This window comes from Girardinichthys multiradiatus, chromosome 9 (assembly GCF_021462225.1).
Source record: "Girardinichthys multiradiatus isolate DD_20200921_A chromosome 9, DD_fGirMul_XY1, whole genome shotgun sequence".
In the NCBI taxonomy this organism is placed as follows: domain Eukaryota; kingdom Metazoa; phylum Chordata; class Actinopteri; order Cyprinodontiformes; family Goodeidae; genus Girardinichthys; species Girardinichthys multiradiatus.
This window is the reverse complement of record NC_061802.1, coordinates 9734059-9761526: the sequence shown is the minus strand read 5'-3', so window position 1 is coordinate 9761526 and position 27468 is coordinate 9734059. Positions and strand designations below refer to the sequence as shown.

General features: G+C 38.2%; 1 protein-coding gene and 1 long non-coding RNA gene across 4 annotated transcripts in view; one reads left to right on the top strand and one right to left on the bottom strand.

Moving 5' to 3' along the window:
- pde4ba (phosphodiesterase 4B, cAMP-specific a) overlaps window positions 1–27468 on the top strand; it is a 253062-nt gene that overhangs the window by 112255 nt on the left and 113339 nt on the right. The window lies entirely within an intron of this gene.
- LOC124874566 lies at window positions 4196–13932 on the bottom strand. Of its 2 annotated transcripts, XR_007039841.1 has the most exons (3): window positions 9557–13932; window positions 4667–4859; window positions 4196–4590 (listed from the first exon to the last, which is right to left on the bottom strand). It is a non-coding gene; the product is annotated as an uncharacterized LOC124874566 (long non-coding RNA). The 2 variants fall into 2 exon arrangements; XR_007039840.1 differs by lacking the exon at window positions 4196–4590 and having other exon boundaries at window positions 4614–4859.

The window sequence follows — 27468 nt, the reverse complement described above, 5'->3', positions numbered from 1 at the left end:
AAATTACAAAATAAACCATCACAAGAACCCACAAAGTCCAAAATGTCACTCCAAGACAGATATCTTATATCTTTTAAAGATTGTTCACTTTTGATAAACACTTGATACAAAACAATGTTCTGCTTGTTTTCATTTATTATTATTAATTATGCATATTAGGTTTTTTTGTGTTGTAGTAGGTGTGTTGATGGGCATTTTGATAAAGAGCTTTTTTTTTATGTCCCCCCTAAATGTGAAATGGGATCTTCGCTCCGGGATATAGCGGTTATGTTTTTGTACTGAATGGAAAATTAATAATGGTTACAAAAATGTGAAAAATACTAGTCTTAACCCCCAGTTAAAAAATGGCATACTAACTAAAATCGCACTCGCACTTTTCTTTGTTGATTAAAATCACCATGTTATATCCACTGATATTGAACAACCGTAAAGTTTCAAACAGTTTGTAATAATTGTTGCTCTTTTCCTCTGGTTCACACCTTATAATTTGCATCCCTTTTTTTAGTATTCATTTTTACATCAGCCTTGGCATGGCTGTCAGCATAACAGTGGGGGATTTCTAAAAGCCAATACTTAATGCAAATGCTGCTTTAAGTGAAGAGAGCTTGCAGCGTAAGCTGAGAGGCGGTGTGCCATCAGAATAAAACGAGTTTTATTGTTGTTACACATGCTGAAATATAACCTTTTGCAGTAAAGAAGAATCAAACTGCTGAGTTACATTCTGTAAATTACTACTTGTCTCCTAACTTTTAATAAACAATTTTCCTGCTGTACAATTAGATTTCATATGCAAGAGGCATTTATTATTTGCTGAGTATTAAGTTTCCTGTTTACATAATCACTACAAGTTAGACAGATCAATGTTTTATTAGAAATCTGGTTATGTCAGGGATTAAATGATTTATATGCTGTGTGCTTTTATTATATTTGACAAAACAGCACTGGATGTTCTGTAGCTCCTTTAACCATTTTACAGAAAAATAGATTGAGGCTGATTATCTGAGACAACAGGTAATGGCTGTGTTTTTTTCCACTTTTTATAAGAGCTTACATCCTCTAACAGAAATAATGCAGGATGTAATTTGAATATGATTTAAGAAAAGCTGAGATAGAATTATGCTGAGATGACAGTTAAATAAGTTGCAAAAGAGTGTGGACACAGATTTAATCAAAAGAAAGTACACCCTTTGCCAGTTGTAGAGTTTCAGTCTATAAATATTATGGTCTTTACCAGGTTACTTAAATGTATGGTTATGTCTACAACACCTCACACCACATATTCCACCATATCAGAATTAATAAAACAAAGATAAAATCAACTTTAGGAGGAATTTAGGAGTAAATCCAGAAAAAGGGGAAAAACACTAGATATGTACAAAATATTTAATATTATAGGTTGGATTAACAATGTGGCCTAGAGGTTATAATGCTGCAGCCATTCACTTGTTATGAGTTGATATGCTTTTGTCTTGTAGCTTAATTTAATGACTCAATAAATGATGAGTTGTTTTATGAACTACAAGCCATTTTAATACTTTCTCTCATGTTTGTAAAAAAGTGAGGGGAAAATAATAAAAAACTGCTACTGAGTCATACCACTATGGATATTGTTTATTATTCAACTTTCATAATTATATCACTACTTACTCGTTTGTTTGGAGGTTTGACAGTAGCTTTTTCAAAGACATGTGTCAAAGTATTTAAGAGGCATTTACATAAATCTAAAAGGAACAGTATACTTCCACTTTTATCACAGGGCAGCTAATATCTGTTACCTAAACTAGCAGTTACAGTTCACAGAGGCTATAACTAAAATTACTGGACTTGTAATGGAGGTTTTGGTTCAGGATGTTTTTCTTGTCTCCTTCGTGGGTTCTTCTCTTCCTCTATATATTGATAAACCTGTAGTTCAAGTCAGGCATTATTTGTCATCATTTTTAATGGGGATGCAAACTTTAGTTTTTGCTTCCACATTTTTTGACCCAAAGATACTTATCTTTCCTTGCAATCAGACAAATGAACAAAAAATAAATATTAGAAATACTTGTTAGATTTTAGTTCCACCCTTCTTCAGCTTGGAGTTGGTTGGATCCAACTCGTCATATAAAAGTCAATTCATCTTAACTTGGTCTCTTCAGACAGGACAGGAAATGTATAATGAACTGAATCTCAATTACTGTTCAAACAGTGCTGCTTCTCTCTAACTCACCATAAATCTGCTAAAATCCTTCTCAAAACTTCTCATGTTATTGCAGGTGGAGGCTACAAGTAGTTCAGACCTGTAACTGATCTGTAACAGAACTGCCTGAAGTGTTTAGGAATGGTGGGGGGTCAGGAGTGGTTGATCCTTTGCATTTTCCCAAATTTCTTTCCCCAACATAATCAGGCTTCCATGCACACACATACATTTGGAGTAGCAGCAGTAACATAGTGGGTGGTTGTAAATTGAAGGTTAGTGGTTTAATCTCCTCAGGTCATATTCTCAGGTCTAACATAATTTACTCAGAGGGACTATGTGTATGATAAAGAAAGGTTGAGAGTAAACTTTGGGAGATTCAAGAAAGTAGACTAGATTCTGTGTTAATGGGGCAAGTGTGACTTGTAGAGTGAAAATAATATAGTAAAAAATATAGTTAAACGTATAGTCAAAAGAATTGGAATGCTATGGAATTATCAACTAATACTACTATACTGACTCACACAGTCCAGGTATATTGTTGTTTGCTTGGAAAATATGTGTGGGTCACCTATTGTGTCTAAATATTTTGTTACAGGTGCACAGTTCTGATATCATCTGGCTGTGATCAAATCTTGTCATGAAGTTTTTTGTGCCGAAGTTCCTAAAAATAATAGTAATACTATCACATACTATCCCCCCTCCAACCCCCCACCCACCCCACGACCTCTCTCCACCCCACCCCACACACACACTCCTATGTCTGCCAGTGTGACAGGTTGGAGTGATTTGTGGGCACCAAGCAGTCTGGTGGTGAAGAAGAGAGGACTGATGCTTTTCAGCCTGGTCACAGTCATCCTCGTGACCTTCTGGCCCCCGGGGGGAAATGATCACTGAATGGCATCACTTTTTATGTGTGTTTGTGAAGAAAGAACTCTGACTGTTGCGTGTTTGCCTTGACGACAGACCTAGAGAGTTGCGTGTGTTTCTACGGCGATGAAATGCCAGGAGAGGTTGGGCTGCCAGTTTTTTGTTTTTTTAATGATTCTGTCCACGGAGACAGCTGCTTAGTCGTCATGGTAACGAAAGGATAAGTAACCATGGGGTCTAGCCTCCTTATGTGTGTGTGTGACATGATCATTGAGAAGGATGAAGGTTAGCAGGTGATGTGCCATGATAACAGGTTGTCAGGTGTTGTATCATTCAGTTTCCAGTTGATGTTGCACAGATTTTCAACAGATTGCATGGGTAAGATTTATAACTCCATATAAAACCAGAGTCTTCAAGTCAAACGTAAATTTAACGAATTTTTGTCCTTAGTTACTTCTTTGCTTATGCTACAAATAATTTACCTCTAATTAGGTTTTATTTACTGCTTTTTAATTGTCAATTTGAAGAATTTTTCTTTAAAAACAAAGGTACAGAAAGTCCAGCAATTGTTTTTTTTTTAATAAAACACAACTGGTTTTTATCTCATGTAATGAAAAGCAAAATAAAGCCGGTATGTGAGCTACAGACTGCTGCTGCACATGATTAAATGTGACAGTGACAGGCATATGTGACGGGGATAGTGATGCAACACAGGATTGTGGGCTGTTTAACCCCAGCAGATAAGCAATGTCAGCAATGTAATTTTCACTGTAGGAAAAGGTTAAGGAAATATATATCTTTTTTGGCCATAACAACATTATTGTGCATCAATATCAGACCATAATTTCATATTGGTGCATCCCTAATAACATTCTGTTAGCTGTAGCTTCACAATAATGACTGCATGAATGTCTCTCTAACTGAATGCTATATTAAAAGATTTAGGATCATTTCAGAATAAACTTAACTGACCTCCGATATTCTCTTGCTGTTAAACATGACAGGAACATTTCAATCTATAAATAGAAAAGAAATAGCACTTCCTGTTCCCTTCATTTACAAGTTCAGGATTCATTTACTTACATTTGTAATCATTCATTTTAATGGAATTTATATCTTAAATTTGAACATATTTCCTATTTAAAACTGAGGTCAAATTTTAAGTGTTTTCACTCAACGGTAAAAAAAAAAAAATCTCCTTCTCAGAGTGAGGAGAAGAAAACCCTCCAAAGAGACTTGGACAATATGAAGACAGGGATTAACAGAGGTTATTCATTACAAAGGACTTAGTTTTGTTAATTCAGAAATTCAACATTAACAGATTTTAATCTTTTTCTCAGTATATTTATGTATACATTTCTAAAATGGGTAAAGATTACATTTTAACTAATTTTCAGAATAATAAAAATCTGTCATGATTACTGAACAGAAGACTCTAGAGCAAGCAACAATTACAGAGACAGGATGAAGGTTAAACAGGTTTATTGAAACACAGGTAAACTTCAAGGTGTGGTCCAGGAGTCTGGTTCTTCCGGGTCGGGGCACTACGGAGGAAAAAGTAAATGAGTAGGGATGATGGGAGCGTACGGGTTAATAGGATTAGTTGAAGAAGTTTCTAACTGTGGGATGAAGGAGTGGTTTGTCCGGAGGAGGTAAGTAATGCCATGGAGACTAAGGGTCGACAGAAGAGGTGGTTGTGCTGAGTGGGTGGCATGCAAGGTTGGAGGGTGGACAGGCTGGGAGGCAAAAGGCAGGAGGTCAGAAGTAGCATTGAAGATTCTCCTTTAGGTGGAAGGTTCTCAGAAGCTGAAGGCTTTGAGTGGAAAGAGAGAGAGAGAGATTAAAAGATACCAATATAATAAAGATAATAAAATTGAAAGATTATTATTAAATGTTCATGTGGTAGTTTAGGCCTAGGGACAAACCATACAGGTTTGGAATCGTAACCTACAGTTATAGAGGATTAGTGGTGCACTACGTTGTCATGGATTTGATGAGAAAATGGTTTTTAGTAGCTAAGAATTGAGGCTCGACTCTGAATTGGGGGATAAGAGTTGAGACTTGACTTAGACTTGAAAAAGCATGACTTGTGAACATCTCTGAACAATACACGCCACAAGATGGTAGACTATACAGAGTTCACAAGAATGAGACAAATGTTTAACAGTTGTGACCTATATGTGTTTTAAATTTTTAACTTGAGGTGCATAGTCCAGATTTGAGACCTCACTTTACAAACTGTCATCCACACTGGATCTAGAAATAACAGTAACAGTGCTGCAGTAACAACGTGTGCTCATTTGAATACATTAGTGAATAGATCAAAAAGAAACAATTTTCTAATAATTGATCAACACAGTAAGCAAAAAACAACACAAAAGAATTGAAACATAATCAGATTAAAAATATCTAAAAAAAAACAACTTAAAGGACATTTTCGCTGTGTTGCAGCTGCCCTTTTAAATATTAAACAAAAAATGGTATTAAAATACATGGTAAACAAATCTGCAGCTTTTTTCTGTGTAAATTTAGGAGAATGAAGATGAGTTTATCAGTCAGCCGTTCACTGATCTAATTCTCAAATTTATGAAAGTATTTATGAATAGAAAAAAATACTTAAAGCATTAGTTGTATAACAGGATTTGCCATTTGATAAAGTTAAGTTCACGCAGTAGGGAAGAGCTGCAGCCATGCCTTTATCACAACGGGAAATATTGAACAAATCAAACATGATTTTTTTGAAAGCCTTTAGAGATGGACCAATCTTTTTTAACGTACAATTAAAATAAAAGAGGAAGAAATGTACTAGAGGTTCCTTTTATAGAGGTAGAGATTTTGAATCCCACAAAATTCTAATCCTAATTCATGCATCAAAGCATGTGTCCATACAATATTTTTTTATTAAACTTAAAAGGTGCATCAAAATGCATTGTTCATTGAAGGGCTTGTAGAACATGTCAACGAACAATTTTTAATACAGTGGAAGTTCTTAAGTCTTATAAACTTTTTAAATACAAAAATTAGCCTGTTTAACATTTCACATGCCTGATCAGAGCTGATTATGGAAAAATTGGTCTATTCCATTCTGGGTCATTGATTGGTGCATCTGTATGCTCAAGCTGGTGCTATTGAGAGAAAATACCCTCTGTGTTTTTATGGAGCCTGTTTTGTTTTAAGTTTTAATACTTTGAATGTGGGTTTGCCTTTTGTTGTCTTATTGTGATTAGTCATTAATTCAGCACTTAATAAACAAGAAGGATGAAACAAAAATCAAATGAGACCAAAACTGAACATTAAAATGTATTGCAGAGATTTTATTTAACATAAAAAAAATAAGACCTAAGCAATCGTATGTCTCCTGTGTGTGCTTTTTGAAATCAATCAACTGAGTAATGATGATTGGGTGGATTTCTGGATTATATTTCTCCTCTGTGAAGAAGTCATTCAAGATATATTGAAAACGTGTCAGTAAATCTAAAGCGTCGGTCTAAAACAAAACTCAAGAACTAAACTACACATATAAGAAGGTATTTAAATATTTATTGGATGAGATTCAAACACAGAATAACATCCAACAGCCACACACACACACACACAGAATTTCCTGCCTCCTCTTTATAGCAATCATCTGACATTTTAACCATCACAGGAAATTGAATGGGCTCTTTGGCTCTAATGTCACTGTGTCCAAACAAGAAGGTCTTGTGTTCTTTTTTTCAGCAAGATAACACTGCACATCTTGTGGGAGATAAATCCAGTACAAGTTTGAAAAAACATGTTGCTCAGATTTATTGAATTCTGATGGAAAACATTGTGTTTCCTGTTTATCACCATGCTGTCAAGTTCCTCAGGCCTTGATTTTATTGACTGGGTCCTGGTAATGACTCGTTAATTTAAATCAGTTATGTTGAACCAAGTAAACATCTAAGATCTTCAAGACACCGACCCTCAAATACTGACACAGAAACCACAGGTATAATAGCTAGTTTAGATTAAGCCTACTACAGCATCTCAAAACTTAAAGGTGAAGGTGAAATAATAGCTGTTTGGAGTATTTTAATATTATTATTATTTATTATTATTATTATTATTGTTTAATATTCTAACTTTATTACCATCCTGTCAGTACAGGCAGGGGATATCATGCATTTTTTCCTTTTATTGCACAGCCACAAGCATACAGTTGTATTGAATAACTTAGATTGCAAAACAGAGCGCACACTTTATCAAACCGTGTAGACGGATTACAGAAAGCGAAAGCACAGTTTAGTAATGCGTGCACACAGATTGCAAAACCGAGAGCGCAGTTTAGTAAAGCATGAGTATGTGTTTCCACTGACTGTTTTTTTTTACTCGCTGACACTTGCCAGGCACTGTATATTCCAGTCATGAGAAGTAAGCTACAGTATTGTTGCATAATTCTAAGGAAAAAGTGTTGTGTTAGAATTACCTCTACTAAAAACACCCTTCTTTGCTATTCTTGCTGCTGAACTCCAAAAATAGACATGTTTTGCAGACAAGATGTTCCACTTTTAACGTGTTGATTCCGTTCGGGTTGGATTTGTTTTTGGCTTTTGAGTAAGTGGTGAACAAAGATCCCACTATACACCTGCAAACACATTTGTATACTTGAGGGAGTTCCTAATGATTAACATATAGTAAGTAGACTGTTTCTTATTTTTATTGGAGCTCCTCCCTGCCTCCACTTCCTCCTGGGAGAGTCCAGGCTCTTTTGAAATTTGACCCAGAAAAGTCTAACCAGTTCTAAGATGAAATATGTTATTGCTTGTCTTGGCCACCTCAAAATCTGGGCTGCTGGTGATTAGATTTGTAGTGAACAGCAGTGATTGCAGACTTGTGTGTATTTTTAAGTGCCCCTGCTATGTGCTTAGGGTCTACCAATGTGCCAGCACCTTGTGTCAACTGTGTAAGGCCTAAAGAGCCTCCTTATATCTGTATGCACGCTGGCAGACGGCATACAGCAGTATGGCATACAGCTGTAGTCCTGCCAACACTTGCCATCTGTCGGTGTCCTTGCGTTGCTCAACGACATGAGTCCAGAGTGTTGATCAAAAAACAACAGAACCCCCTGGAACACAGTAGTGCACAAACATTTCACACTGACATATACTGGCTCATACAAACATGGACTCTCACTCAGTCACACCTTTTGCTCATCATCATTCAGTGGCTGTTGAGCATGATAAACTGGAGAGAGCGTCAATGATAAATGGTACTGACTGAATGGTCTTAATAGCTCGGTGATCATTAATGGCGACAGTCATAGCAAATATGCAAACATGGTAGTAAGGATTGGCTAAAAATGATGGCAACAACAGCACTGCTGAGGAATGTCGATGTTTTTACCACATAATACTGGCAAAACTTTAATGTTTAACCCTGTGGAATCATTAGGCATCCTTATTACAAGAGATGACAGATACTAAGAAACCTTGAACATTAACTAGATCAATTTAAAATAAGGCAGACACATTTAGCACAGTGACTGACAAAACAACAGCCTTCATGTCTGCTATAACTAGCTAGAAATGCTAGTGCTCTTGTAGCCCTGAGGGTAAAATAACAGGAAGCTATCTGCCTACTGCCACCAGGCAGATGAAAAGCTATGAGCTTTTAATTACAGACTTGTTTACTGTTGTCATTTTTATCACCTTAATATGTCCCTGCAGGGTTATATCCCTGACGCAGTGTCTCATCTGTCATTACAAACCACTCAGCCAGGCCAGGCCCATTCATGCATCTGGGGCTGCAACATTAGGTACAAGTATTTACATCGCTATTTACATTTTGCAATAAAGTCTGAGCTGCATCAAACACATATCTGCTCATAAGCAAACGCGTAACAGAATCTCCTTAAAAGAGAAGATGGCAGATGGGGAGACCATCTGTGCTGGTGCTGGACTGCCTTATGCTGCCTCACCGCTGTAGAACGTTGGAAGTTTCTGTCTTGTCGGGTGCTAACCACCTGCAGTAGCACTGACTCATTTATGTCATCTTGATGTGAAGAATTTGTCCCAAGAAAATATGATTCTGAATAAATACATTTGGCATTTAAATGCCTTGATAAGGAATTAGTGGGGTTCAGACATGTCGTTACTTTGGAAGTTTTCAGCATGTATTATATTTTCTAACCTTTGTAAACCTCCAGCTTTGTTGTTTTGGCTGAAATCTTACTTCAGATGACATGATAGACAGACAGGCCATCCAACAGTGTCTTTGAAACTGACAGTACACTAAAGCTGCTGTCATAGGGGTTTATAAGGGTCTAAAAGTAAAGAAATTTAGCAAATGTTTTGACATCAAGTCCTTTAATAACCATGAAGTATGGGTGTCACTTAAGATGTGTGCCTGTTTTATATAATGCATCTGCATTGGGAAAAGAGTGCTATTAAGGAGTGGAACACAAATCAATTTTACAAAGCAAATGCATTTTTGCCTGAGTGCCATGTCTATTTTTGTTTATATTGTGATATTTAATGGTTGCCTTACCATCTTAGGCTGAAAGTTGAGAGGCCTGCATAAGGTCTGTGTGCCCTCAAGTGATTAAATAAACACAAGCTGAATATTTCCGAAAATTGATCCCATGTCCCTGCCGAGTCGGTCATCCCAAGCCTTTGGCATGCCAGGGTGAGTGAATCATTGATCAGTCTAGATATTGTGTCTGCATAGCATACATTAATAATGTTATCGGGTCATCGTTGTGATATCTGTGTAGAATTTACATTAATTCTATAGATGCAATATAAATGTCATCTCTACTTTGTGATGCTGATGCAATGGATTTTTTTTGGCATGTACAAAAATCTGGCAGATACCTATAGTATCAGATTCATAAAAAGACAATGCTGAAATGCCTCGTTGTATGCCATATAAACACACGGCAGAGAAACAGGATTGTAATGAGGGCATGGCAGTTTTACTCCTGAAACAACACTTGACAATGATGAGCTACATTTAAAATAGAAGGGCAAAAAAGCATTTTTACAAAAATTAACATGATAACTTACATGTTTTATGCTAAGATTAGGTAGTTTGCAGTGGGTTGCAGTTTTATTGCATGTCTTTTAGTAGATATAAAAGCAGATCTCTCTCCACTGGTCTGACCCCTTGTTTTCTTCATCTGCTGTGTATGTGCCACCCTCTGGCTGAGAGTATCACTATCCCCGCTCGTGCATACAGGCAATATGGACGTCCGCAGAGGACCCTTGGAGACCCTGATAGGCAGCAATCATATTTTTTAAAATTACATTACATTGATTTTGCTGTAGACTGGACTAGGAGGTATGAATTAGGCTTTATTTGTTCAATCTCACAATTTGTCTGAAAACTGTTATAACCACTAATCTTTTCTTATACTAAACTAAATCCTTACTCAGTACCTGTCAAATGCTGTGAAATCATTGCTCTTTGCTCTAAGTGTTTTTTGGTTGTTTGTTGTAGTGCATTTTACATGTAATAATTCCACATTTCAGGGACAGCAGTGTTTGTATCTACTCTGTGGAATCCCTGCTCCAGCTCTCAAAGTCTTTTTGTTTTATGTCATGTCTATCATTTTCTGAGATGCAATATAGAACATTTCCTATAAATAGTTTTAAAGTATCACAGTTTCTCCCCGCAAGGACAACCTTAGCCTGATATAAAGGCTGCTGTATCATTTGTTGTCGTTATAGCCAATGGAGTGCTGCCAGAAAATGCCACTTAGGTCTTAAAACAGACTGCCCTTTCGAGCTCGATGTTCAGGTAATCAAATCAAACTCCCCTGCAGCAGATAAAGCAAAGAGGGCATTTTCAAGTCTGTTCCTATTTTCCTAACTTCCTGATATCATGCAGGGGATGGTGAGTGCGTAAGCATGTAAGGCTGCCATATCTGACTGGATGAATTGTTTGGCTGAGTGTTGTCTCTGTTATTTTCAACATGTATTCTTGTCTCACTGCTAGTTCTAAATTGTAGCCCTTACATCTTCGCACCAAAAACATTTTACGCATCATATCAAAGTTGGAAAGGTCATTGCAAGCAAATAGAAGGGATTGAATTGTAGAGTTTATGTAGAGTCACTGGTGATCTGTCTTTATTAACCAAGGCTGTAAATTGTCTAACAAACCACTAGTCCTATGGCAGGAGTTTGGCTATTTGGGTTGTTAATCTGGCTCTATTTTATCACTGTGTCCCAGTAAAGCTGGGAAGTTGAATAGAATAATACACTTGCACAGCCAAAACCATTTAAGTTGCAGTTAATCTAAATCAGTCTTTTGCATCGTAGCACAAAATATGCCAGATACGTTTGCACTGTCTGTGTGCTTTGGATTTAAGGGACCTTATTATGTATCTGTGTTATGCTAGGCACTGTAACAGTCAATGTCAAAGGCCTTTTTTCTTGGATTATTCATTAAATCACATAAAGAAATGATTCATATACAAATAAATAAATTTTAAGTTGAAAGTAGATTGTCAAAGATATACAGTGCTGTTAATAAGTACAGATTGCTCCTGTTTTTGCTGTGGTGTCATCAGGAACAGATCACAAAGTCACTGACATCAGTGTAGAAAAGATTACAAAAACCATTTATAAGGCTTTGGGACTCCAGTGAACCATAGTGAAGGCCACTATCCACACAGTGAGAAAACATGACATACTGGTGAACCTTCCCAGTGTTTATTATTCAACAATAAGAAAGAGACTGGGCCAAAATGGCGTCTATTGAAGAGCTCCAAGGTGAAAACCACTGGAACACATTTGCCAAAGAAACATATTGATACTATTCTAGACTTTATGGAAAAAATTCTTTGTTTTGATGAAACATAAATGTATTGTTTGTAAGGTGTTTGTCCTGCAACATTTCAGAAAAAGAACAATATAAGAGGCAGTTAGTGAAGGTGTGATGGTCTACAGCTGCTTTTCTGCTTTGGGACATTAAGCTCGAGCGGTTCTGCAGAAAGACAATAATTCAAAAGACACAAGCCAGTCCACCTCTAAACAACATAAAACAACATAAAGGATTTCAAGTAGCCTAGTTAAAGTCCAGATTTAAATCTGATTGAGAGGCTGGGGGGATGACCTTAAACCCAAAATTCCTTTATAGCAGTATCACAAACACCTGATGGCCATTGATTCTGTCAAGTGTGGCACAACCAATTATTAGGTTTACTTTTGCACAAAGGGCCAGTTTGTTTAGGATAGTTTTTTTTTTTCTTAATAAGTGGAATCATCATTTAAATACTCAAGTTAGCTTTGTTGGGTGTTAAAATTTATTTTACCTTAAATATTAGTGCAATTACAAAAATGTATATAAAAAGACCCAATATATAATGAATGAAACTCACAGCTTCTAGATGTTGACTTTTGACTAAATAATTTGCACAATAAAAATAAACTTCACTGAAAAAACAAACATGAATAGGGATCTTTAATATTTACTCCTCTTAGCCCTGCAACATGCCTGATGCAGTTTGTCACATTAGCAGGCTCCCACTGTACTACACAGTGGTGACGGTTACTGTGCTCGTTTTATAATTCATCTGAGCCTGTGCTGTGAAATAATGCAGGGCAGTCGTGGGGTGTCACTACTCTGCAGTTGCTCTGCAGTAAGTGACTCAGCTGGACCAGATCATGGGGAAGATTTACATTTAATCTTGATCTTCCTTATTCTCTATTTCCTTATCTGGAGCACCCTTGTTTCCATTTTAACCAGCGAACAATCACATTTATCTCCTGCATTGTTCTCTCTTATTTCTTTTCTCTTTTTCCTTCCTAATCCACATACCTTTAAACCACTGATCCCTTTCCATGCAGGGCTGAAGACTTTGCAGGCTGTTTTTTTTTTTCACTGGATGCTGCTGTTCGGCATATAAACTTACAGGTAACAACACTGAATGAAACAAACCCTCCAACGCCTGCACAGAGCTTTTACACCACAGGGTTCATTGAGCTCATCCTCAATCACAGTCTCTTTTATGTTCACCAGGATTAGGCGTGAATTCTGTATTATTGCCATATGTTTGTGGCAGCTGCCATAGAAGCTACACAAACAACACCCAATGCTGTTGTCGTTAAATAGAACAAAAGGAAATATCCCAGAGTAAAATAACAGGACAGAGCAGCTGAATAAGTAACAGCACAGTGCCATGAAGGGAGTAAACAGAAGTGAAGAAAGAAGTTAGGTAAATATTGAAAATTCTATTGTGCTAAAGTTTTCTTCCATTGTGGCTCCAGTCAAGACCTGATATAATTTACATTAAATCACTCTCTGTGAAACCATATTGGGTCCTCCTAAGGCAGAAGCGTCTTTGTGTATGTATGCGATAGAGTGGCATCTGAGTGACAGGCTGGAATTTGATTCCCAGAATCAGGTTGCAGTCAGTATGGTGTTGCAAGGCTTGTTTATGTTTGAAGTCTCTCATGTACAGGATAAAGATACCAACACATATACTGTGCTGGGGAAAAGTGTACATACCACTAGAACCTTCTCCCATTTTGTCAAATAACCAAAAACGTATGATTTTACTCTATCAGGATTTTCTTACAGAATTGCAGTTTTTGTTGCTCCATCCATCCTTTTCATCAACTCTGACCAACCTCTATGTCTCTGCTGAAGAAGGGGCTGCCACCAAATGTTCACAATGAAGAGTGTGTGTTCAGGGTTATGTGCTGTGTTAGTTTTCTACCAAGGCGGTGTAAGTTCTTTTACATGGGCAATGTACCACAGTGGACACAAACTACATAGTGGCGTCTATGTATGCTCAAACAGACTCCGAATCCAATCGATATTAAAATTAGAATATTACATCTGTTATGATTTGGGGTTGTTTGGTTTTTGGTTTTTTCTTTATATGTTATTTCACAGTTGAAGTTTTGAATCATGTTTCTGTTTATTTTTCTGGTCATGTTTTAGTCTTGTTCATGTTTTGTCAAGTTTGGTTTTTGGATCTGGTCATGCTTTATTTTCATATTGTTCTAGTTTCTGTTAGTTTGTATTCAAGTGTCTGTTTTGCTCCAGCCACGTTTTGTTCTATCTGTCAATTATCTTTATTCGGTTCAGCTGCTCCAAGCTAATCTCCATATGTACACCTCCGTTCTGTTTATTCCTTACGGAAAAAGTTTTCAAATCATGCTCATGTCTTGTGTTCTGGATAATGCTCATGTCCTGCTGTTCACGCCAAGTCTGTCTTGCCAGCCTGCCCATGTCAGTTTTGCCTGTCTTGCCTGTCTGTTTATTGTTTTGGTTCCTGCCTCCTAGTGAGTGAGTTTTTTGTTATTTAATATTTTTTCCACTTACCATCATGCTGCCTGCTAGTGTGCATTCTGGGTTCCTCCGTTGTTCAAGTCCTGACAGAATGTTTCCGCCACACTTGGACCTCGCGGACAGTATAGACAGGAGAGCGCCAGGGATCGATGGGTTCAGCAGCAGATGGAGGAGGCAATGAGGAATCTGCCGACCGACCTGGAGGTTCTGCCCTCTCCATTGCTGCTGGAGGAGATGGAGCGTGAGGCGGTTCAGCGCCGTTCTCCACCTGCTCCCCTGGCTGCGAACTCTGATCCGGCAGTGAAGCCCTCGCCCTCCTCCCGCCACAAGAAACGTCGGTGTGGAGCACCTTCCTGTGGTTCGGCTGGCGAGGAGGTGGTTTGCCTGCCAGCCGACGAGGGCTGCGGCAAGTAAGCCTGCATCTTCGTCTGCCACAGAACTGTCTGCCAGGCTCGCTGCACCTCCGCCCATGCTGTCTTCACTCGCTCCAGCCCGGTGTTTTGAGGCAACACCTGACAAGCTGGAGCAGCGTTTAAGGTTCTATGCACGCCAAATCAAGAGCTTCAAGACGACCAGCCTCATGTATTCCTCTCCTGAGCTGATCGAGAGGATCAGGCTGATGGAGAGGGATTATGTAACGGCAGTAAGGCAGTTTCACTGCCGTCCTTCTTTACCCACACCAAGCCACATGAGCAGTGCTACAGCTCAGCCAAGGCCTTGGCTGAAGTCATCGGAGGTCCCGGCAACGCCACAGCCTCTGCCCACACCACTGAGGGTCTCGGCGACGCCTCAGCCGAGAATAAACAGCGCCACTGAGGGTCCGGGCGACGCCTCAGCTCCTGCTCACGCCACTGATGGTCCGGGTGACACCTCAGCTCCTGCTCACGCCACTGAGGGTCCGGGCAACGCCTCAGCTTTTGCCCACGCCACTGAGGGTCTCGGCGACGCCTCAGCTTCTGTTCACGCCTCTGAGAGTTTTGTCCTCGTTCTGGTTTCTGAACCCAGAGACGAAGAGTTCGAGGAGGAAGCGCCATCGAACTCTGTTCCTGACGGGCCTCTGAACCCAGAGATGAGAGTTCGCCAGGCACCGCTTCTGCCTCTGAGGGTTCGCAAGGTGCCGCTTCTGCCTCTGAGGGTTCACCAGGCGCTGCTTCTGCCTCTGAGGGTTCGCCAGGCACCGCCTCTGCCTCCGAGGTTCCGCCAGGTCTTTGCCGTTGGCCGCCTAGCTCTCTACATCTCTGCCGTTCTCCAGATCCTCGCCGCCGTTGCCGGCTGATCAGGTTTCTGAGTAGCGGGTCCTGGACTCGTCCTGAACTTTATGCCCGCTCGGGAGGACTTCCTGGTTGCCTGCCTGAACTCTGTGCCTGCTCAGGACGACCTGCTGGTCGCCCGCCCGAACTCTGTGCCTGCTTGGGACGGCCTCCTGGTCGCCCGCCTGAACTCTGTGCCTGCTCGGGACGACCTGCTGGTCGCCCGCCCGAACTCTGTGCCTGCTCGGGATGACCTCCTCATCGCCCGCCTGAACTCTGTGCCTGCTCGGGACGACCTCCTCGTACCCGCCTGAACTCTGTGCCTGCTCGGGATGACCTCCTGGTCGCCCGCCTGAACTCTGTGCCTGCTCGGGACGACCTCGTGGTCGCCCGCCTGAACTTTGTTTTTGTTTCTGGCCCTCCTGCTGAGGCCTCCACCGCCCACCCTGCTTGGGTTGTTTTTTGGACTCTTGTGGGCGTCTGGTATCCGACTTAAGGGGAGGGGGGTTCTGTTATGATTTGGGGTTGTTTGGTTTTTGGTTTTTTCTTTATATGTTATTTCACAGTTGAAGTTTTGAATCATGTTTCTGTTTATCTTTCTGGTCATGTTTTAGTCTTGTTTATGTTTTGTCAAGTTTGGTTTTTGGATCTGGTCATGCTTTAGTTTCATGTTGTTCTAGTTTCTGTTAGTTTTTATTCAAGTGTCTGTTTTGCTCCAGCCACGTTTTGTTCTGTCTGTCAATTATCTTTACTCGGTTCAGCTGCTCCAAGCTAATTTGTCTCCTTGCTCCACCTGGTTCACGCTCCATATATACACCTCCGTTGTGTTTATTCCTTGCGCAAACATTTTTCAAATCATGCTCATGTCTTGTGTTCTGGATCATGCTCATGTCCTGCTGTTCACGCCAAGTCTGTCTTGCCAGCCTGCCCATGTCAGTTTTGCCTGTCTTGCCTGTCTGTTTATTGTTTTGGTTCCTGCCTCCTAGTGAGTGAGTTTTTTGTTATTAAATATTTTTTCCACTTACCATCATGCTGCCTGCTAGTCTGCATTCCGGGGTCCTTCACTACACAAACCCTGACAACATCAGACCAATAAAAAAAAAAACAGATATGCCTGACTCAATATGCACAAGCACATTCTTCTATAAACTCATGTCTCGCTCCAGTTGACTATGTTTTCAGGCAAAGCAGTTTTTGGAAGTATTGGGCTAATGATAACATGTTTACTTTCTGCTTTGATCGATAGTTCACTGTGGTTTTCGGTTATCTGGTGCAGAAAAAAACCTACAGAAAAAGTTGTTTTTCCTGCTTGAAAAACCTAATGACTAAGGTTTCATCTGTTGTTTCCCACGCTGACATCAGTCTTGGCACATCACACAAAGCAGGTCACATAGCAGACATACAGGGAACTGCAGCAACCAATCCAATCTCACTTTCACTGTGAACATAATTGCAAAAGGTGAAAAACACTCAGATTGATTTTTTTTAAATGGCTGTGCAAAATACAGTTTCATGGCTCGCTGGGGTGCAACAGATATAAAACTATGTCCTGAGTGTGACATCTGATGTTCAGATGCTTGGATGCTTTTTATTGTGATTCTGTTGTGGTCTACTGTGGGGGCAACCTGAGAGCTCAACAAGGGTTGGGGTTTGTCTGAGGAAACCTTTTGGCTTATGAGCCAGATTAACAAAGACAGAGACTGCTGCTTCTGTTCTTAAAATCAATAGTTTGGTCTTAAATGAACAACAGAAGTCACAGAGGCGTACTTAGGAATGTGAAGGAAACTTTCATTAGAAATACTCCCATGGCAGGGTTGAGATATGGACTAAAAACAATAAGATAAATTAGTTCTATAATTTGTAGTTTTCACAAGGACAGAACATGATGTTTTAGACATTCCAAAATCGTCAGCTACCATCCAGCTGCAGATGTGTTTCACACAGATAGGTGATCAAACTTAAGGTTATTTCCTAAGACTAAAGACATTTGTTATTATTTAACAAAGCTGTTGGTGTTCAAATATTAAAAACTGAAGCACTTATCTATTACACTGTTCAGCCCTTTTGAAAAAGCTTATCGCAGGGCACCTAAAAGTTGTCTTCAGCCAACTGAAAAAAAATCTATGCTATGTGGATGTCCAGTAAGTTTATTGGGCTTTCAAGTTTATTTGTATAGCATCATTGATACACATGGTGATTCAAAGTGCAAAGTGAAATATACTTTAAAAGCAAGAAATGCAAAAATCTAATCACTTAAAAAGGAACAATAAAACTCACTTCTAAAATGATAAATGACTAAATTAGCAATCTTCCACCAAACATCCTGGAATTTAAATACGTGGGATTGTTTTTTACCTAGGTTAAAAGAACCCCAAGTAATTTGTCACTTTCTATTTCCGCAGCTCTAAAAGAAATATGTATTTAAATCAATCTAATGTCGTATGGGGAAGCTTTGAAGAAAACTGCACCACACCTCCAGTCAACAATCCTTGGGTAATCTGAAAGTCCCACCCCTGACCAGGACCTTTTATCTGAGAAACTGTGCACCTGGGACATTGCAATTACTTTGGTAAAATTGTGTCAAAACATGTGGATAACTCTCAAAATCCTGGGTAATGGCTGAAAGTCCCTGCAAAGAAAAAGGGGCTAAAAATAATCAGAAAAAAACTTTCACCAAAATATTTGATTTAAAGGAGAAACAAATGTCTGCACATCTCAGATTTTCAGGAATTTAACTTTTGAATGTAGAAGCAAAGAAACCAAGAGACATTTGCCCTAAGATCATGTAGCACTAAATAAACCATCAACAAGATTTTAAAATGTGTTATTTTATAAACAGGGAACCATGCAGTGACATAAGGACTGCTGTACTATGATACATTTCCTAGTGGCGTTCAGGAAAATGGTAGAAGCACTTTGGATGAGGTAAAGAAACTGTTACATTAATCTAAACATCTAAAAACAAACATATGCGCAAGTTTCACTGTCTTGGTGGTAAACCCTTTATGTTGCCAATGTTTTTAACTTTGATCCAGTAATGGACTTTATGTGGACGGTAATATTTAGGAATGACTCCGTAAACCTTGCATGTTCTTGGTTGGCATCATTGAGTAGCCAAATGCTGTTCTCTAAACCTTTTTTGGAAATGTGATGACAAAGAGATATAAAGTTGTGTCATCAGTATGCATGTAAGAGATTATGTAGTTCTTCACAGTCTGGTCCAGAGAGGGCATATAGGTACTGAATAAAACTTGCCTGAAAATGGAGTATTGAGAAACCCTACGTGATTTTTATTTAATCATATTTAAAATCACTCAATGTGTTCCTCATCTTGATCAAATAAGATCTGTATGAAACTGATGCTAAGTGTATTGAAATAATGCCTTCAGTCATATGCACAGCTTGTAGTATAAAAATGATAATGATGATCCATGGCCATGGGTACAAAAACAAAACATTTTAACGAATGAAATTAAACTATTGAAACTTGACGACAAGCATGAGTAACCATGTTTCATTGGGTCCTAAAGGGTTGAAGGGAGACAGCTGTGGCTTGAGGATACAGTGAAAATGTCTCGTCATCTCAGATCAATGTGGTAATCATTGGTATTTCTAGACAGAACAAACAAAAACACAAAGAAACAAATCTGAAGAAAGAAAGCCAAATCCCAGGTGGCTCATGTTGTTGTTGGTGTTATTTCTGGGAGACAGCAATTTAACAAGACAAAAATAGACAGTCTGTGCATGCTCATTTGAATTTCAAAAATAAAGGTTGGAGTATAGCCACAGAAAAATAAATGCACAATCTGACGTTGATAAATTGAAAGAAAATAGGTTATTTTCAACTGGTAGTCAACAACCTGGGACCAAGACCAAAAATAATAACAAAACAAAGACAATATTGAAAAGGAAGATAGATAATTTAACTCACAGTAACAATACACAGATATAATGAAAGACTCAAGTAATTTAAGAGGAAGAAGGAAACATCTTAAAGAAATACAAGACATGTGATCTAAAACACAAAGACATGGTGCACAAATCCAAAGATGGTACGTTGAGGAAAGACAGAAATAATCTCATAAAGGTGGGTTTCAGTGGTTGCGCTTGAAGCATTCTGCACATGTCTGAGTGCTTTGTATTTAGATATAATGTCAAGAGCAAAATGCACAATGGCCTGGTCAAATAAAAGCGATTCCTTTACCCTTATAACAGAAATTGAATCATATATGTGAATTGTCTCTTTTTCTAAATCTCTTCCTCTAGTACAGATACACAAAACTGAAAAAGGATGTTGTTTGCTTTACCTCAAACTTACAAGACAGTGTGCACCGAATGCCTTGCACATAGCCATTTATCGACTGGGAACATTTTAATTGGATCTGTATCAGTTTATAGATTTTCTTTTTGATGTTGAAGTGAAAGGTTTCGTGTTGCTCCTTGCATAATTTAATGTCAGCAAAAGTGAGCACAGACTAAGATCAATGCAGATTCCCTGCGGGGGGGAGCATGAAGAATCTGAGCCCACAGGTCGATGGTAGGGCGGCAGCTGTCCGTGACATGTTGGCAGCCACAGCGGTGGTGGTGCCAGCAAGCTAAGGAGGATGATTTTCTTCTTTTCTAGTCAGAATGTGACCTGACAGCACAAACATGAAGGGACTCTTGTATTATAAATAATGCCCTAACAAGGGAGGCATTTCATTTCCATATTTATGCACATTTCTAATGATTAAACATACACTTTACCTGTTCTCCATTGCTCAGGAAAATTTAGCGATTAGGTTTTCTTCACAAGCTTTTTGCACATACTGAGATTGTTGTAAAAATATCAGAACTCGAAAATAACTTTAGATTTCCATTAGTTTCATATATTTTAGGTAATATGTTGAATAATTAGATCATGTTGCATCATTTTAAGATAATGTACTTTTGAGACATTACTCTACTCTTGCATTGTACCTTGTTTTGCAATCATTAATTGTTTACACCAAGGGTTCCCACTCTTCCTGGTTCTTCCTTTAAAACACAGCTCAATTCCCAAGACTTCACAAATTGGGGCTTCCTCAGGAATAAGAATACACAATCAGTCATAGTGCCTAGTTATGTGTAGTCCTCCTTGTGCCATTAAAAACAGTCTTACCAGTCAGAGATTGGACCAGGAATTTCTAAAAAGTGCTCATTGCCTGATGTATTTTTTAATTCAATTCAGTTTTATTTGTATAGCGCCAATTCACAACACATGTTGTCTCAAGGCACTTTGCAACAGTCAGGTACATACATTCCAATTAATCCTAACCATTGAACAGTGCAGTCAAAGTTAGTTATTTATTCAAATTGGATAACAAGTTTTTAGCCTTGTCTACCAATGACAGCTGAGCAACTGCAAGCATGGTGCCAAGGTAACACCGGTTTAATCATCTTACTCTCCCCCTCTCTCTGTTTATCAGTCCAGTTAGAACTTCTTTGCCTTTGTCTATAAAAATGGAAGGTTTACTCTTCTTTAGGGGTGTCTTTTGCTTACACTCTGTGAGAAAAATGGATCAAGTGAGTGCATACCTAAAAGAGAAACTACATGTCTGCATATGAGTGAACTGAACTTTATATCACACTCCATCTGTGGGTTTTTTGGTAATGAGCAGGAGGTGCAGCACTCAGCTACAGAGAAAAGAAAAGCGAGGGGTTTAGGATTTGGGTCTACTAGCCAGGGGTATTATCAGTTGTAATTATGAGCTTTTGGAATAAGATTTAAGATGAGGTAAAGATCTACTCTTTAAAAACCAAATCCTACTGCATCGTTTTGCCCTTTTAAGGTGCATTTTTTAATTCTGCTTTGGTGTATTTTTACTGAACAAAAGATCAATGCTGCTCTGGTAGTGTATTTAATGTCATTTATAATGTGCCATATATATAACCTATATTTATCTGTGTTGTTGAAAGGACGCTTTGCGATTTCTGATGTTTAGCTAATGTTTATTTAATTCATATAAATCTACCGTTTAAGTCATTTTTTTTAATCTTGAGAGACGTGTATACTTTAAAGAGATGCAATTTCATGGCAGATCGCAGGTTTTTATGAAGTTTTAGACATACCCATTCTGGCTGATTCAGTTTTCTTTTCAAGAAGCTATAAGAAGATACAACATAATTAAAAATAATTATTTCTAGCCTTTCTTGCATGAGTTGTCATTTAAATATATTTATATGAGATTTATATATATATAAAGGTTTAGCCAGATTTAGTCTGATCAGTAAATGGCACCTCAAATACTGAAAAACTGGAATTTTAAATATGTTTTAAATTTTAGATTCCTTAAAGTAGTCAGCCTTTGCTGTGATGACTTAAATATTATACTTAGTCGTCTCTCAGTGAACCTCTGAGAAATTCTTTCAAGACTCTTTGGAAAACCATTTCAGGTGACCGCCTCATAAAGCTCAAGGAGAGAATCCTACGAGAGCAAAGCAGTAATCGAAGCAAAGGGTGACTACTTTGAAGAATCAAACATAAAAATGTTTAGAGTTATTTCACACTTTTTATTTACTACATAATTCCATGTGTGTTAATTCATAGTTTTGTTGCCTTTGGTGAGAATCTACATTTTAAATAGTCATGAAAATAAAGAGACCCTTTAAGTGAGAAACTATAGTGTAGATATATATTGTTTTTATTTAATTATTTTAGTGTTTAGAATAATTTTTGTGGTGGCTTTTTATAACATTTATGTGCTTCTTTTTTTAATAAAAGCATTAGTTAGTCTTGGCCTGTTAAACAAAAAAAATGGCCAAGCATTCAAATGTCTTTCTAGTTTTCAGATGTTTTGAGTAGACATAACTTTTTCATCTACCAAAGGAAAAAGGTCTGTAGTCCACACCAATGTAACTTATTAGTTAGAGAAAATTGCACTCTTGATCTACAAGAAAGACAGTCGAGACATTTCCTGTGCATTTTGCCAACCGGAGTAGACTGGACCAGTATACTCCCTACTGGGGTTGGCAGCTGTTTGATGGCAGTCTGTATAAATTATTTAAACATTATGATGAATAGTTTGCTACTGAGACATAGGGTTTAATAAAAGAGCATCTCCCTCCTCATTAATATGTACATCTGTTACTCCGGGCTTTGTGATTTGATAGCAGCTTCAATTTAAGGTGAAAAAAATTAAACCAACAGCCTTTTCAATAACACAAAGGTTCTTCCTGTTTATTGAGAAAAAAAATATAAAAGAATAATTCACTGAGCAACACACCACGTACTGAATGCAGTGAAAAGCAACAGATTTCAAAGCCAATAATGGCCGGCCACACAGACCAACAAGTCAAGTGTTTTTGAACCCACTTGTTGCCAGGCAGTTTCACATACTGTGGTATGGAAGCACTCTGAACGGACCAGCAAACAGAAAAAATTACTGACAGTATTCAGCTTGCAGGTGTTTCTGAAAGCTTGGTGAAAGCTTGATAAATATAGTTATGCCATCAGCCAGTAACATTTTAACATCTGTCCTTTTATAAGCTAAGTCTGTGTGTGACTGTCATTGTTGAGGTTTTTCTATGTAGATACAATGGTGTGCTCCGCATTTTATGTAAACAGACCCTCTGCAGGTTCATTAAGCTTTTAAAACAAGACAAACTGAGCCATTTTGACACATAGAGGTATGGAAGATGTCAGAAAAACGAAATTGGGGAACACAAAGATTTATTTTGCTTAGATGTGATGCCAATAATAAGCTAATGGACTTTTAGCAGCTTTTATTACTATCACCTGTCCTCCAAAAAAGCCTGGTTGTTTAGCTATTGTTGATCCCCCATAAAAATCTGGGTTTACAGTAGGCTTTGGGATGTAGATTGTCCATGAAATGTGACCCAGACATGTCCTAGAGGGCTTGAGTTGATACAGAGGTCAGCTAGCAGAGCAGAATGAAATAAATCAGGATACAGAAAAGCTGAGAGCTTGAACTGAATGCTTAAGGAAAACTGGCAAATTAATACCAATCAAATTACCATTTTCAAAGTTTATATTTTTACTTTTCTATTTTTGCTATGTCTGATCACTTATTGTGAGCATGTGAAGATAAAAATATGTTGGCAAGGCTTTGAACATTTAGCATGGTTGTCTTGACAGAATAAGGATTGCTTTCATCATATGTAACCCACTTTTTGTCTTATCCTATTTTAAAGTGTATTATCTCTGCAGGAGTGTTTGTTTTTTTTTGTATTGGCCTGTCTGATGTTTTATCATGTTGATGTTTTTAAAATTTAGTTTACATAAACAGTCCTGTGACTCTACGCAGTGGGATTACAAGAATAAAATTATCTAAATTTCAAGCTTGATATTTGCAGACAAGATTAAACGAGAGAAAAAATGGTCTCTGACCTCCAGTGTGACTGAGTTAATGAAGATGAAATAATCAAGGCTGAAACTTCTGGTCAAATAAGTTGGCATTTGAAAGAGCTACAGATTACATGGTAAATATCTGACTTAAATTAGTTTGCCTCAGTCAGAATACTCTTCATCTAGTTGTTGCTAAAAACAGGCACATCCGTCTATTTGTTTATTGGTCGATCCACCCATCAATCAGTGTGTCCATCTAGCCGTCAGCCGTCCATCCGTCCATTTGTCCAGCGTCTTCCACTTATCTGAGATAAGGTCTTGGAGGTTACGGCTCCACAGAGTCCCATCTATGGTGCTTCCTTTACAAGTCGATCTCCATGGAGGAAGCTCATTTCAGCCACTTGTAGGCCAGGGTCCCATGACTATAGGCATAGGTTGGAATGTAGATGTACAGAAAGATTTGCCTTTTGAATCGGTTTCATCTTCACCATGTCAGATGAGAGCAGCGGCTGTATTATTGCAGACAAGGCCCCAATTTGTCTGTTCAGTTGCGGCTACGTCCTACCACACTCATGACAAGGATCCCAAGTTATTTGAACTCTGTTAAAGAAGACTCGCCCTCATCTATCCCAACACTTTAGGAAAAACAAACAACAAAAAAACATGAACATGTATCTTCTCAATAATATTTTGACATTATGAAACTGTTGTGTTTGCAGCATTTAGCCTGCTAAATCAGTCATGACTCCATCTGTCACAAACCGTGTCAGCTGCAGGATTATGCTGGGCTTAGCAGAGTCTTACTGCGACTTTACTGGGTTTGGAAAAAAAAATGTAAATTGAGTTAACTGAAATAGTTTTTGTCAAAAATCAACATTTTGCTAGAACACATCATCATATGTCCTTAGCCCTAACAAAGAAAAATCAGAGTTCAGTATCATCAGGTCTTGTATGCTGGGTTCTACCAATCTGCTCTCAAGTCAGAGAAATTATAAGTATTGGACGCACTGTTGCCAGTGAGGCAACATTTAGCTGTCATGTAAATGACTAGTTTAGTTAACTCATTTTTTTTTCAAATAAGAAGTCCTAATCCTAAAATGGCTTGGACTGGAGCAGAACATCCCAAAGTGTATGGGTATATTTCTAGAGTAAATTTCAAGTGTAAATAAATTAACATTTCAATATTATGTCACTGAAGACCAATTTGCTGACCCATAGTATGTGTTTTCCTTCTTTTTTCCCTTTTGAATGAACACAGAATGTACCAGGGTAAAATAACATTTCATGAAATCGTTCTCAGGCTTTTTAACAGGAAAAATGTTGTGGCAGATTTCCGATCTCTACTTTTTGGAAATTGTCCAGGATGTACCCCGCCTCCTGCCCATAGACAGTTTTTTTGTTGTTGTAAATACTAAGACAAAATGACAAATTTCAAAATGGTGGCATAAAGCGGATATAGTCACAATTTAACAGATGTGATAATGTCACATCTGGAGTTAGCAGTTCAGCTAACAGAAAAAAAAATAGCTTATTTCAGCAATCCTTTTTTTGTTTAACATGTACTTTTAAGGGTAATTAAAACAAACAATAAAGTGTGAGCGCTGGCAGCGTGTTACAGCCGATCTATGTTTGAGCCAATTATTGAAATAAAGTTTGTCGTAACTTTAGAACACGACCCAAAAACAAGTAACTGTCATCAAGGCTTAGAGGCCTGTTAGCACTCAAGCAGTTTTAGCTTTTTGCACCACAAGCAAAGCATTATTTAGATTGTTTTATCCTAAACTAATTTCTGTTCTGATGAACAGATGAGCACGTTTTTCTAAACCATCAGTCACTTTGTGTATTCATAGACAATGTAGATTCTCACTTTAGCTCTTACGGTTCCAAAAAGTTGCCATCATTTCCAAATCCAACATGTTCCAAAATAAGACAGATGTTGAACGTTTAAATTGATGAAACAGCGCAACTTATGCCTTCCTTTATCTGCTGGAAGGACAGCCTTTTTCCCTCTCTCTCCCTATCTAAATACCATGTCTCTACACTCTTTGTGCTAACTGTCAGCATCTCTCTGATACCAAAAATAGCTAACTATGAGTCTTCTTCACTCAGTAACTATTTCCATGATTATGAAGCAGTCGCTAATCAGATAAGGATCAAACTTTTGAGTTTCCCATGGGCTGTCCAGTTCCAGTCCACAGCTGATTTCTCAGCATTTCTTTAGCAAATATATGCATATTTGATGTGTTTCGTACAACAAACACATAGCATTATTCCAAAAGAAGGAGGCTTATAAATGTCCAAGTTGGATTATTATTAGTGCTTATGAGGCCTAGTCCTTAGACTGAGGCTTAGCTGTGCATAGCTTAAACATTACCATTAGAAGCTGCTGATAAGCCTTGCAGCTGCGGAAACATTGTCAAGGCAGAAATCTGTGTTGAGAAAACTGTCCCTTTTTTCATCAGCAGTCATACATTTTTGTGCTGACTAGCTCTCCCCCCTTCTGTCTCATTATTGGCAAATATATTTCCACTCAGTAATGACTGAACTTTTCTCTTTTTTTTTTTCTTTTTTGTGTTTATAGCTCCTAAAAGGAATTTAAAACATTAACACCAATCTCAGCTGGTTGGAAAATAGGTACAGCAACAAGACAAAAGAAATTATCTGCTTGGAGTTCAAAGTTAGTCAGTCTAATTTTGTAAGCTTTTAAAGGCTCATTCAGCAGATTAATTAATAAAAATGTAGCCTAAAACATAAATGCTTTTAGCTCAGAAATTGATATTTTAGTGTAGAAACAGCGTGGTTATTGATCAAGCTGAAAAGTAAAGCTCTTACATGTGGGCTGGACAACTGAACAGTTTACTGTGCTGCCAGCATACATTTGGAGAACATTACCTCATTTATTACACCTGGATCTGTGAACCCAAAGTGAATCACTGTTTGAAACCTCCACCACTTTGCAGTTTAACTCTCCCACATAGGCTATGGCCTGACAGGCAGGGATGAAGCTGATAAAACGTTACTTTTAGGAACAGAACGAAAAGAGTCAGGGAGAAAAAATCTGTCCTCGACAACAGTTCTAGGAAAAATGACACAAACATTTGCAAAAATCTAAAAAATGTTTGGGGTTTTTGAATTACAGTATTACTGAGTGTGTTTGCTCTTTTGCTATAACTATTGTTTTTTCCGCTAAGAATGAAACACCTATTTTATTTAGACTGAGCTGGACCTGATGTAACATACAGTGGCTTGTAAAAATGTTTCTCTACCTCTCACTTTTTTCACATTGTGTCATGTTATAACAAACATGTTTTTTGTTTTGTTTTTTTTCCAAACTATTTACCCGAACAAATTGTAAAGTATACCATAGATTTCTCCTCAGCTCCCCTGAGTCACTACATATTGGAACCACATTTTGCTGCATTTGCAGCTGCAAATCGTTTGGTGTATGCCTCCATCAGCTTTGAACATATTAGACTGAATTTTATCAGTAGTAGCTACATGGGCTACTACTGGTGCATTAGTCTTGTTAACCCACTCCTGAACCATAGACATCCAAGGTGTCTTACCTGGGCTAAGGAGGAAAA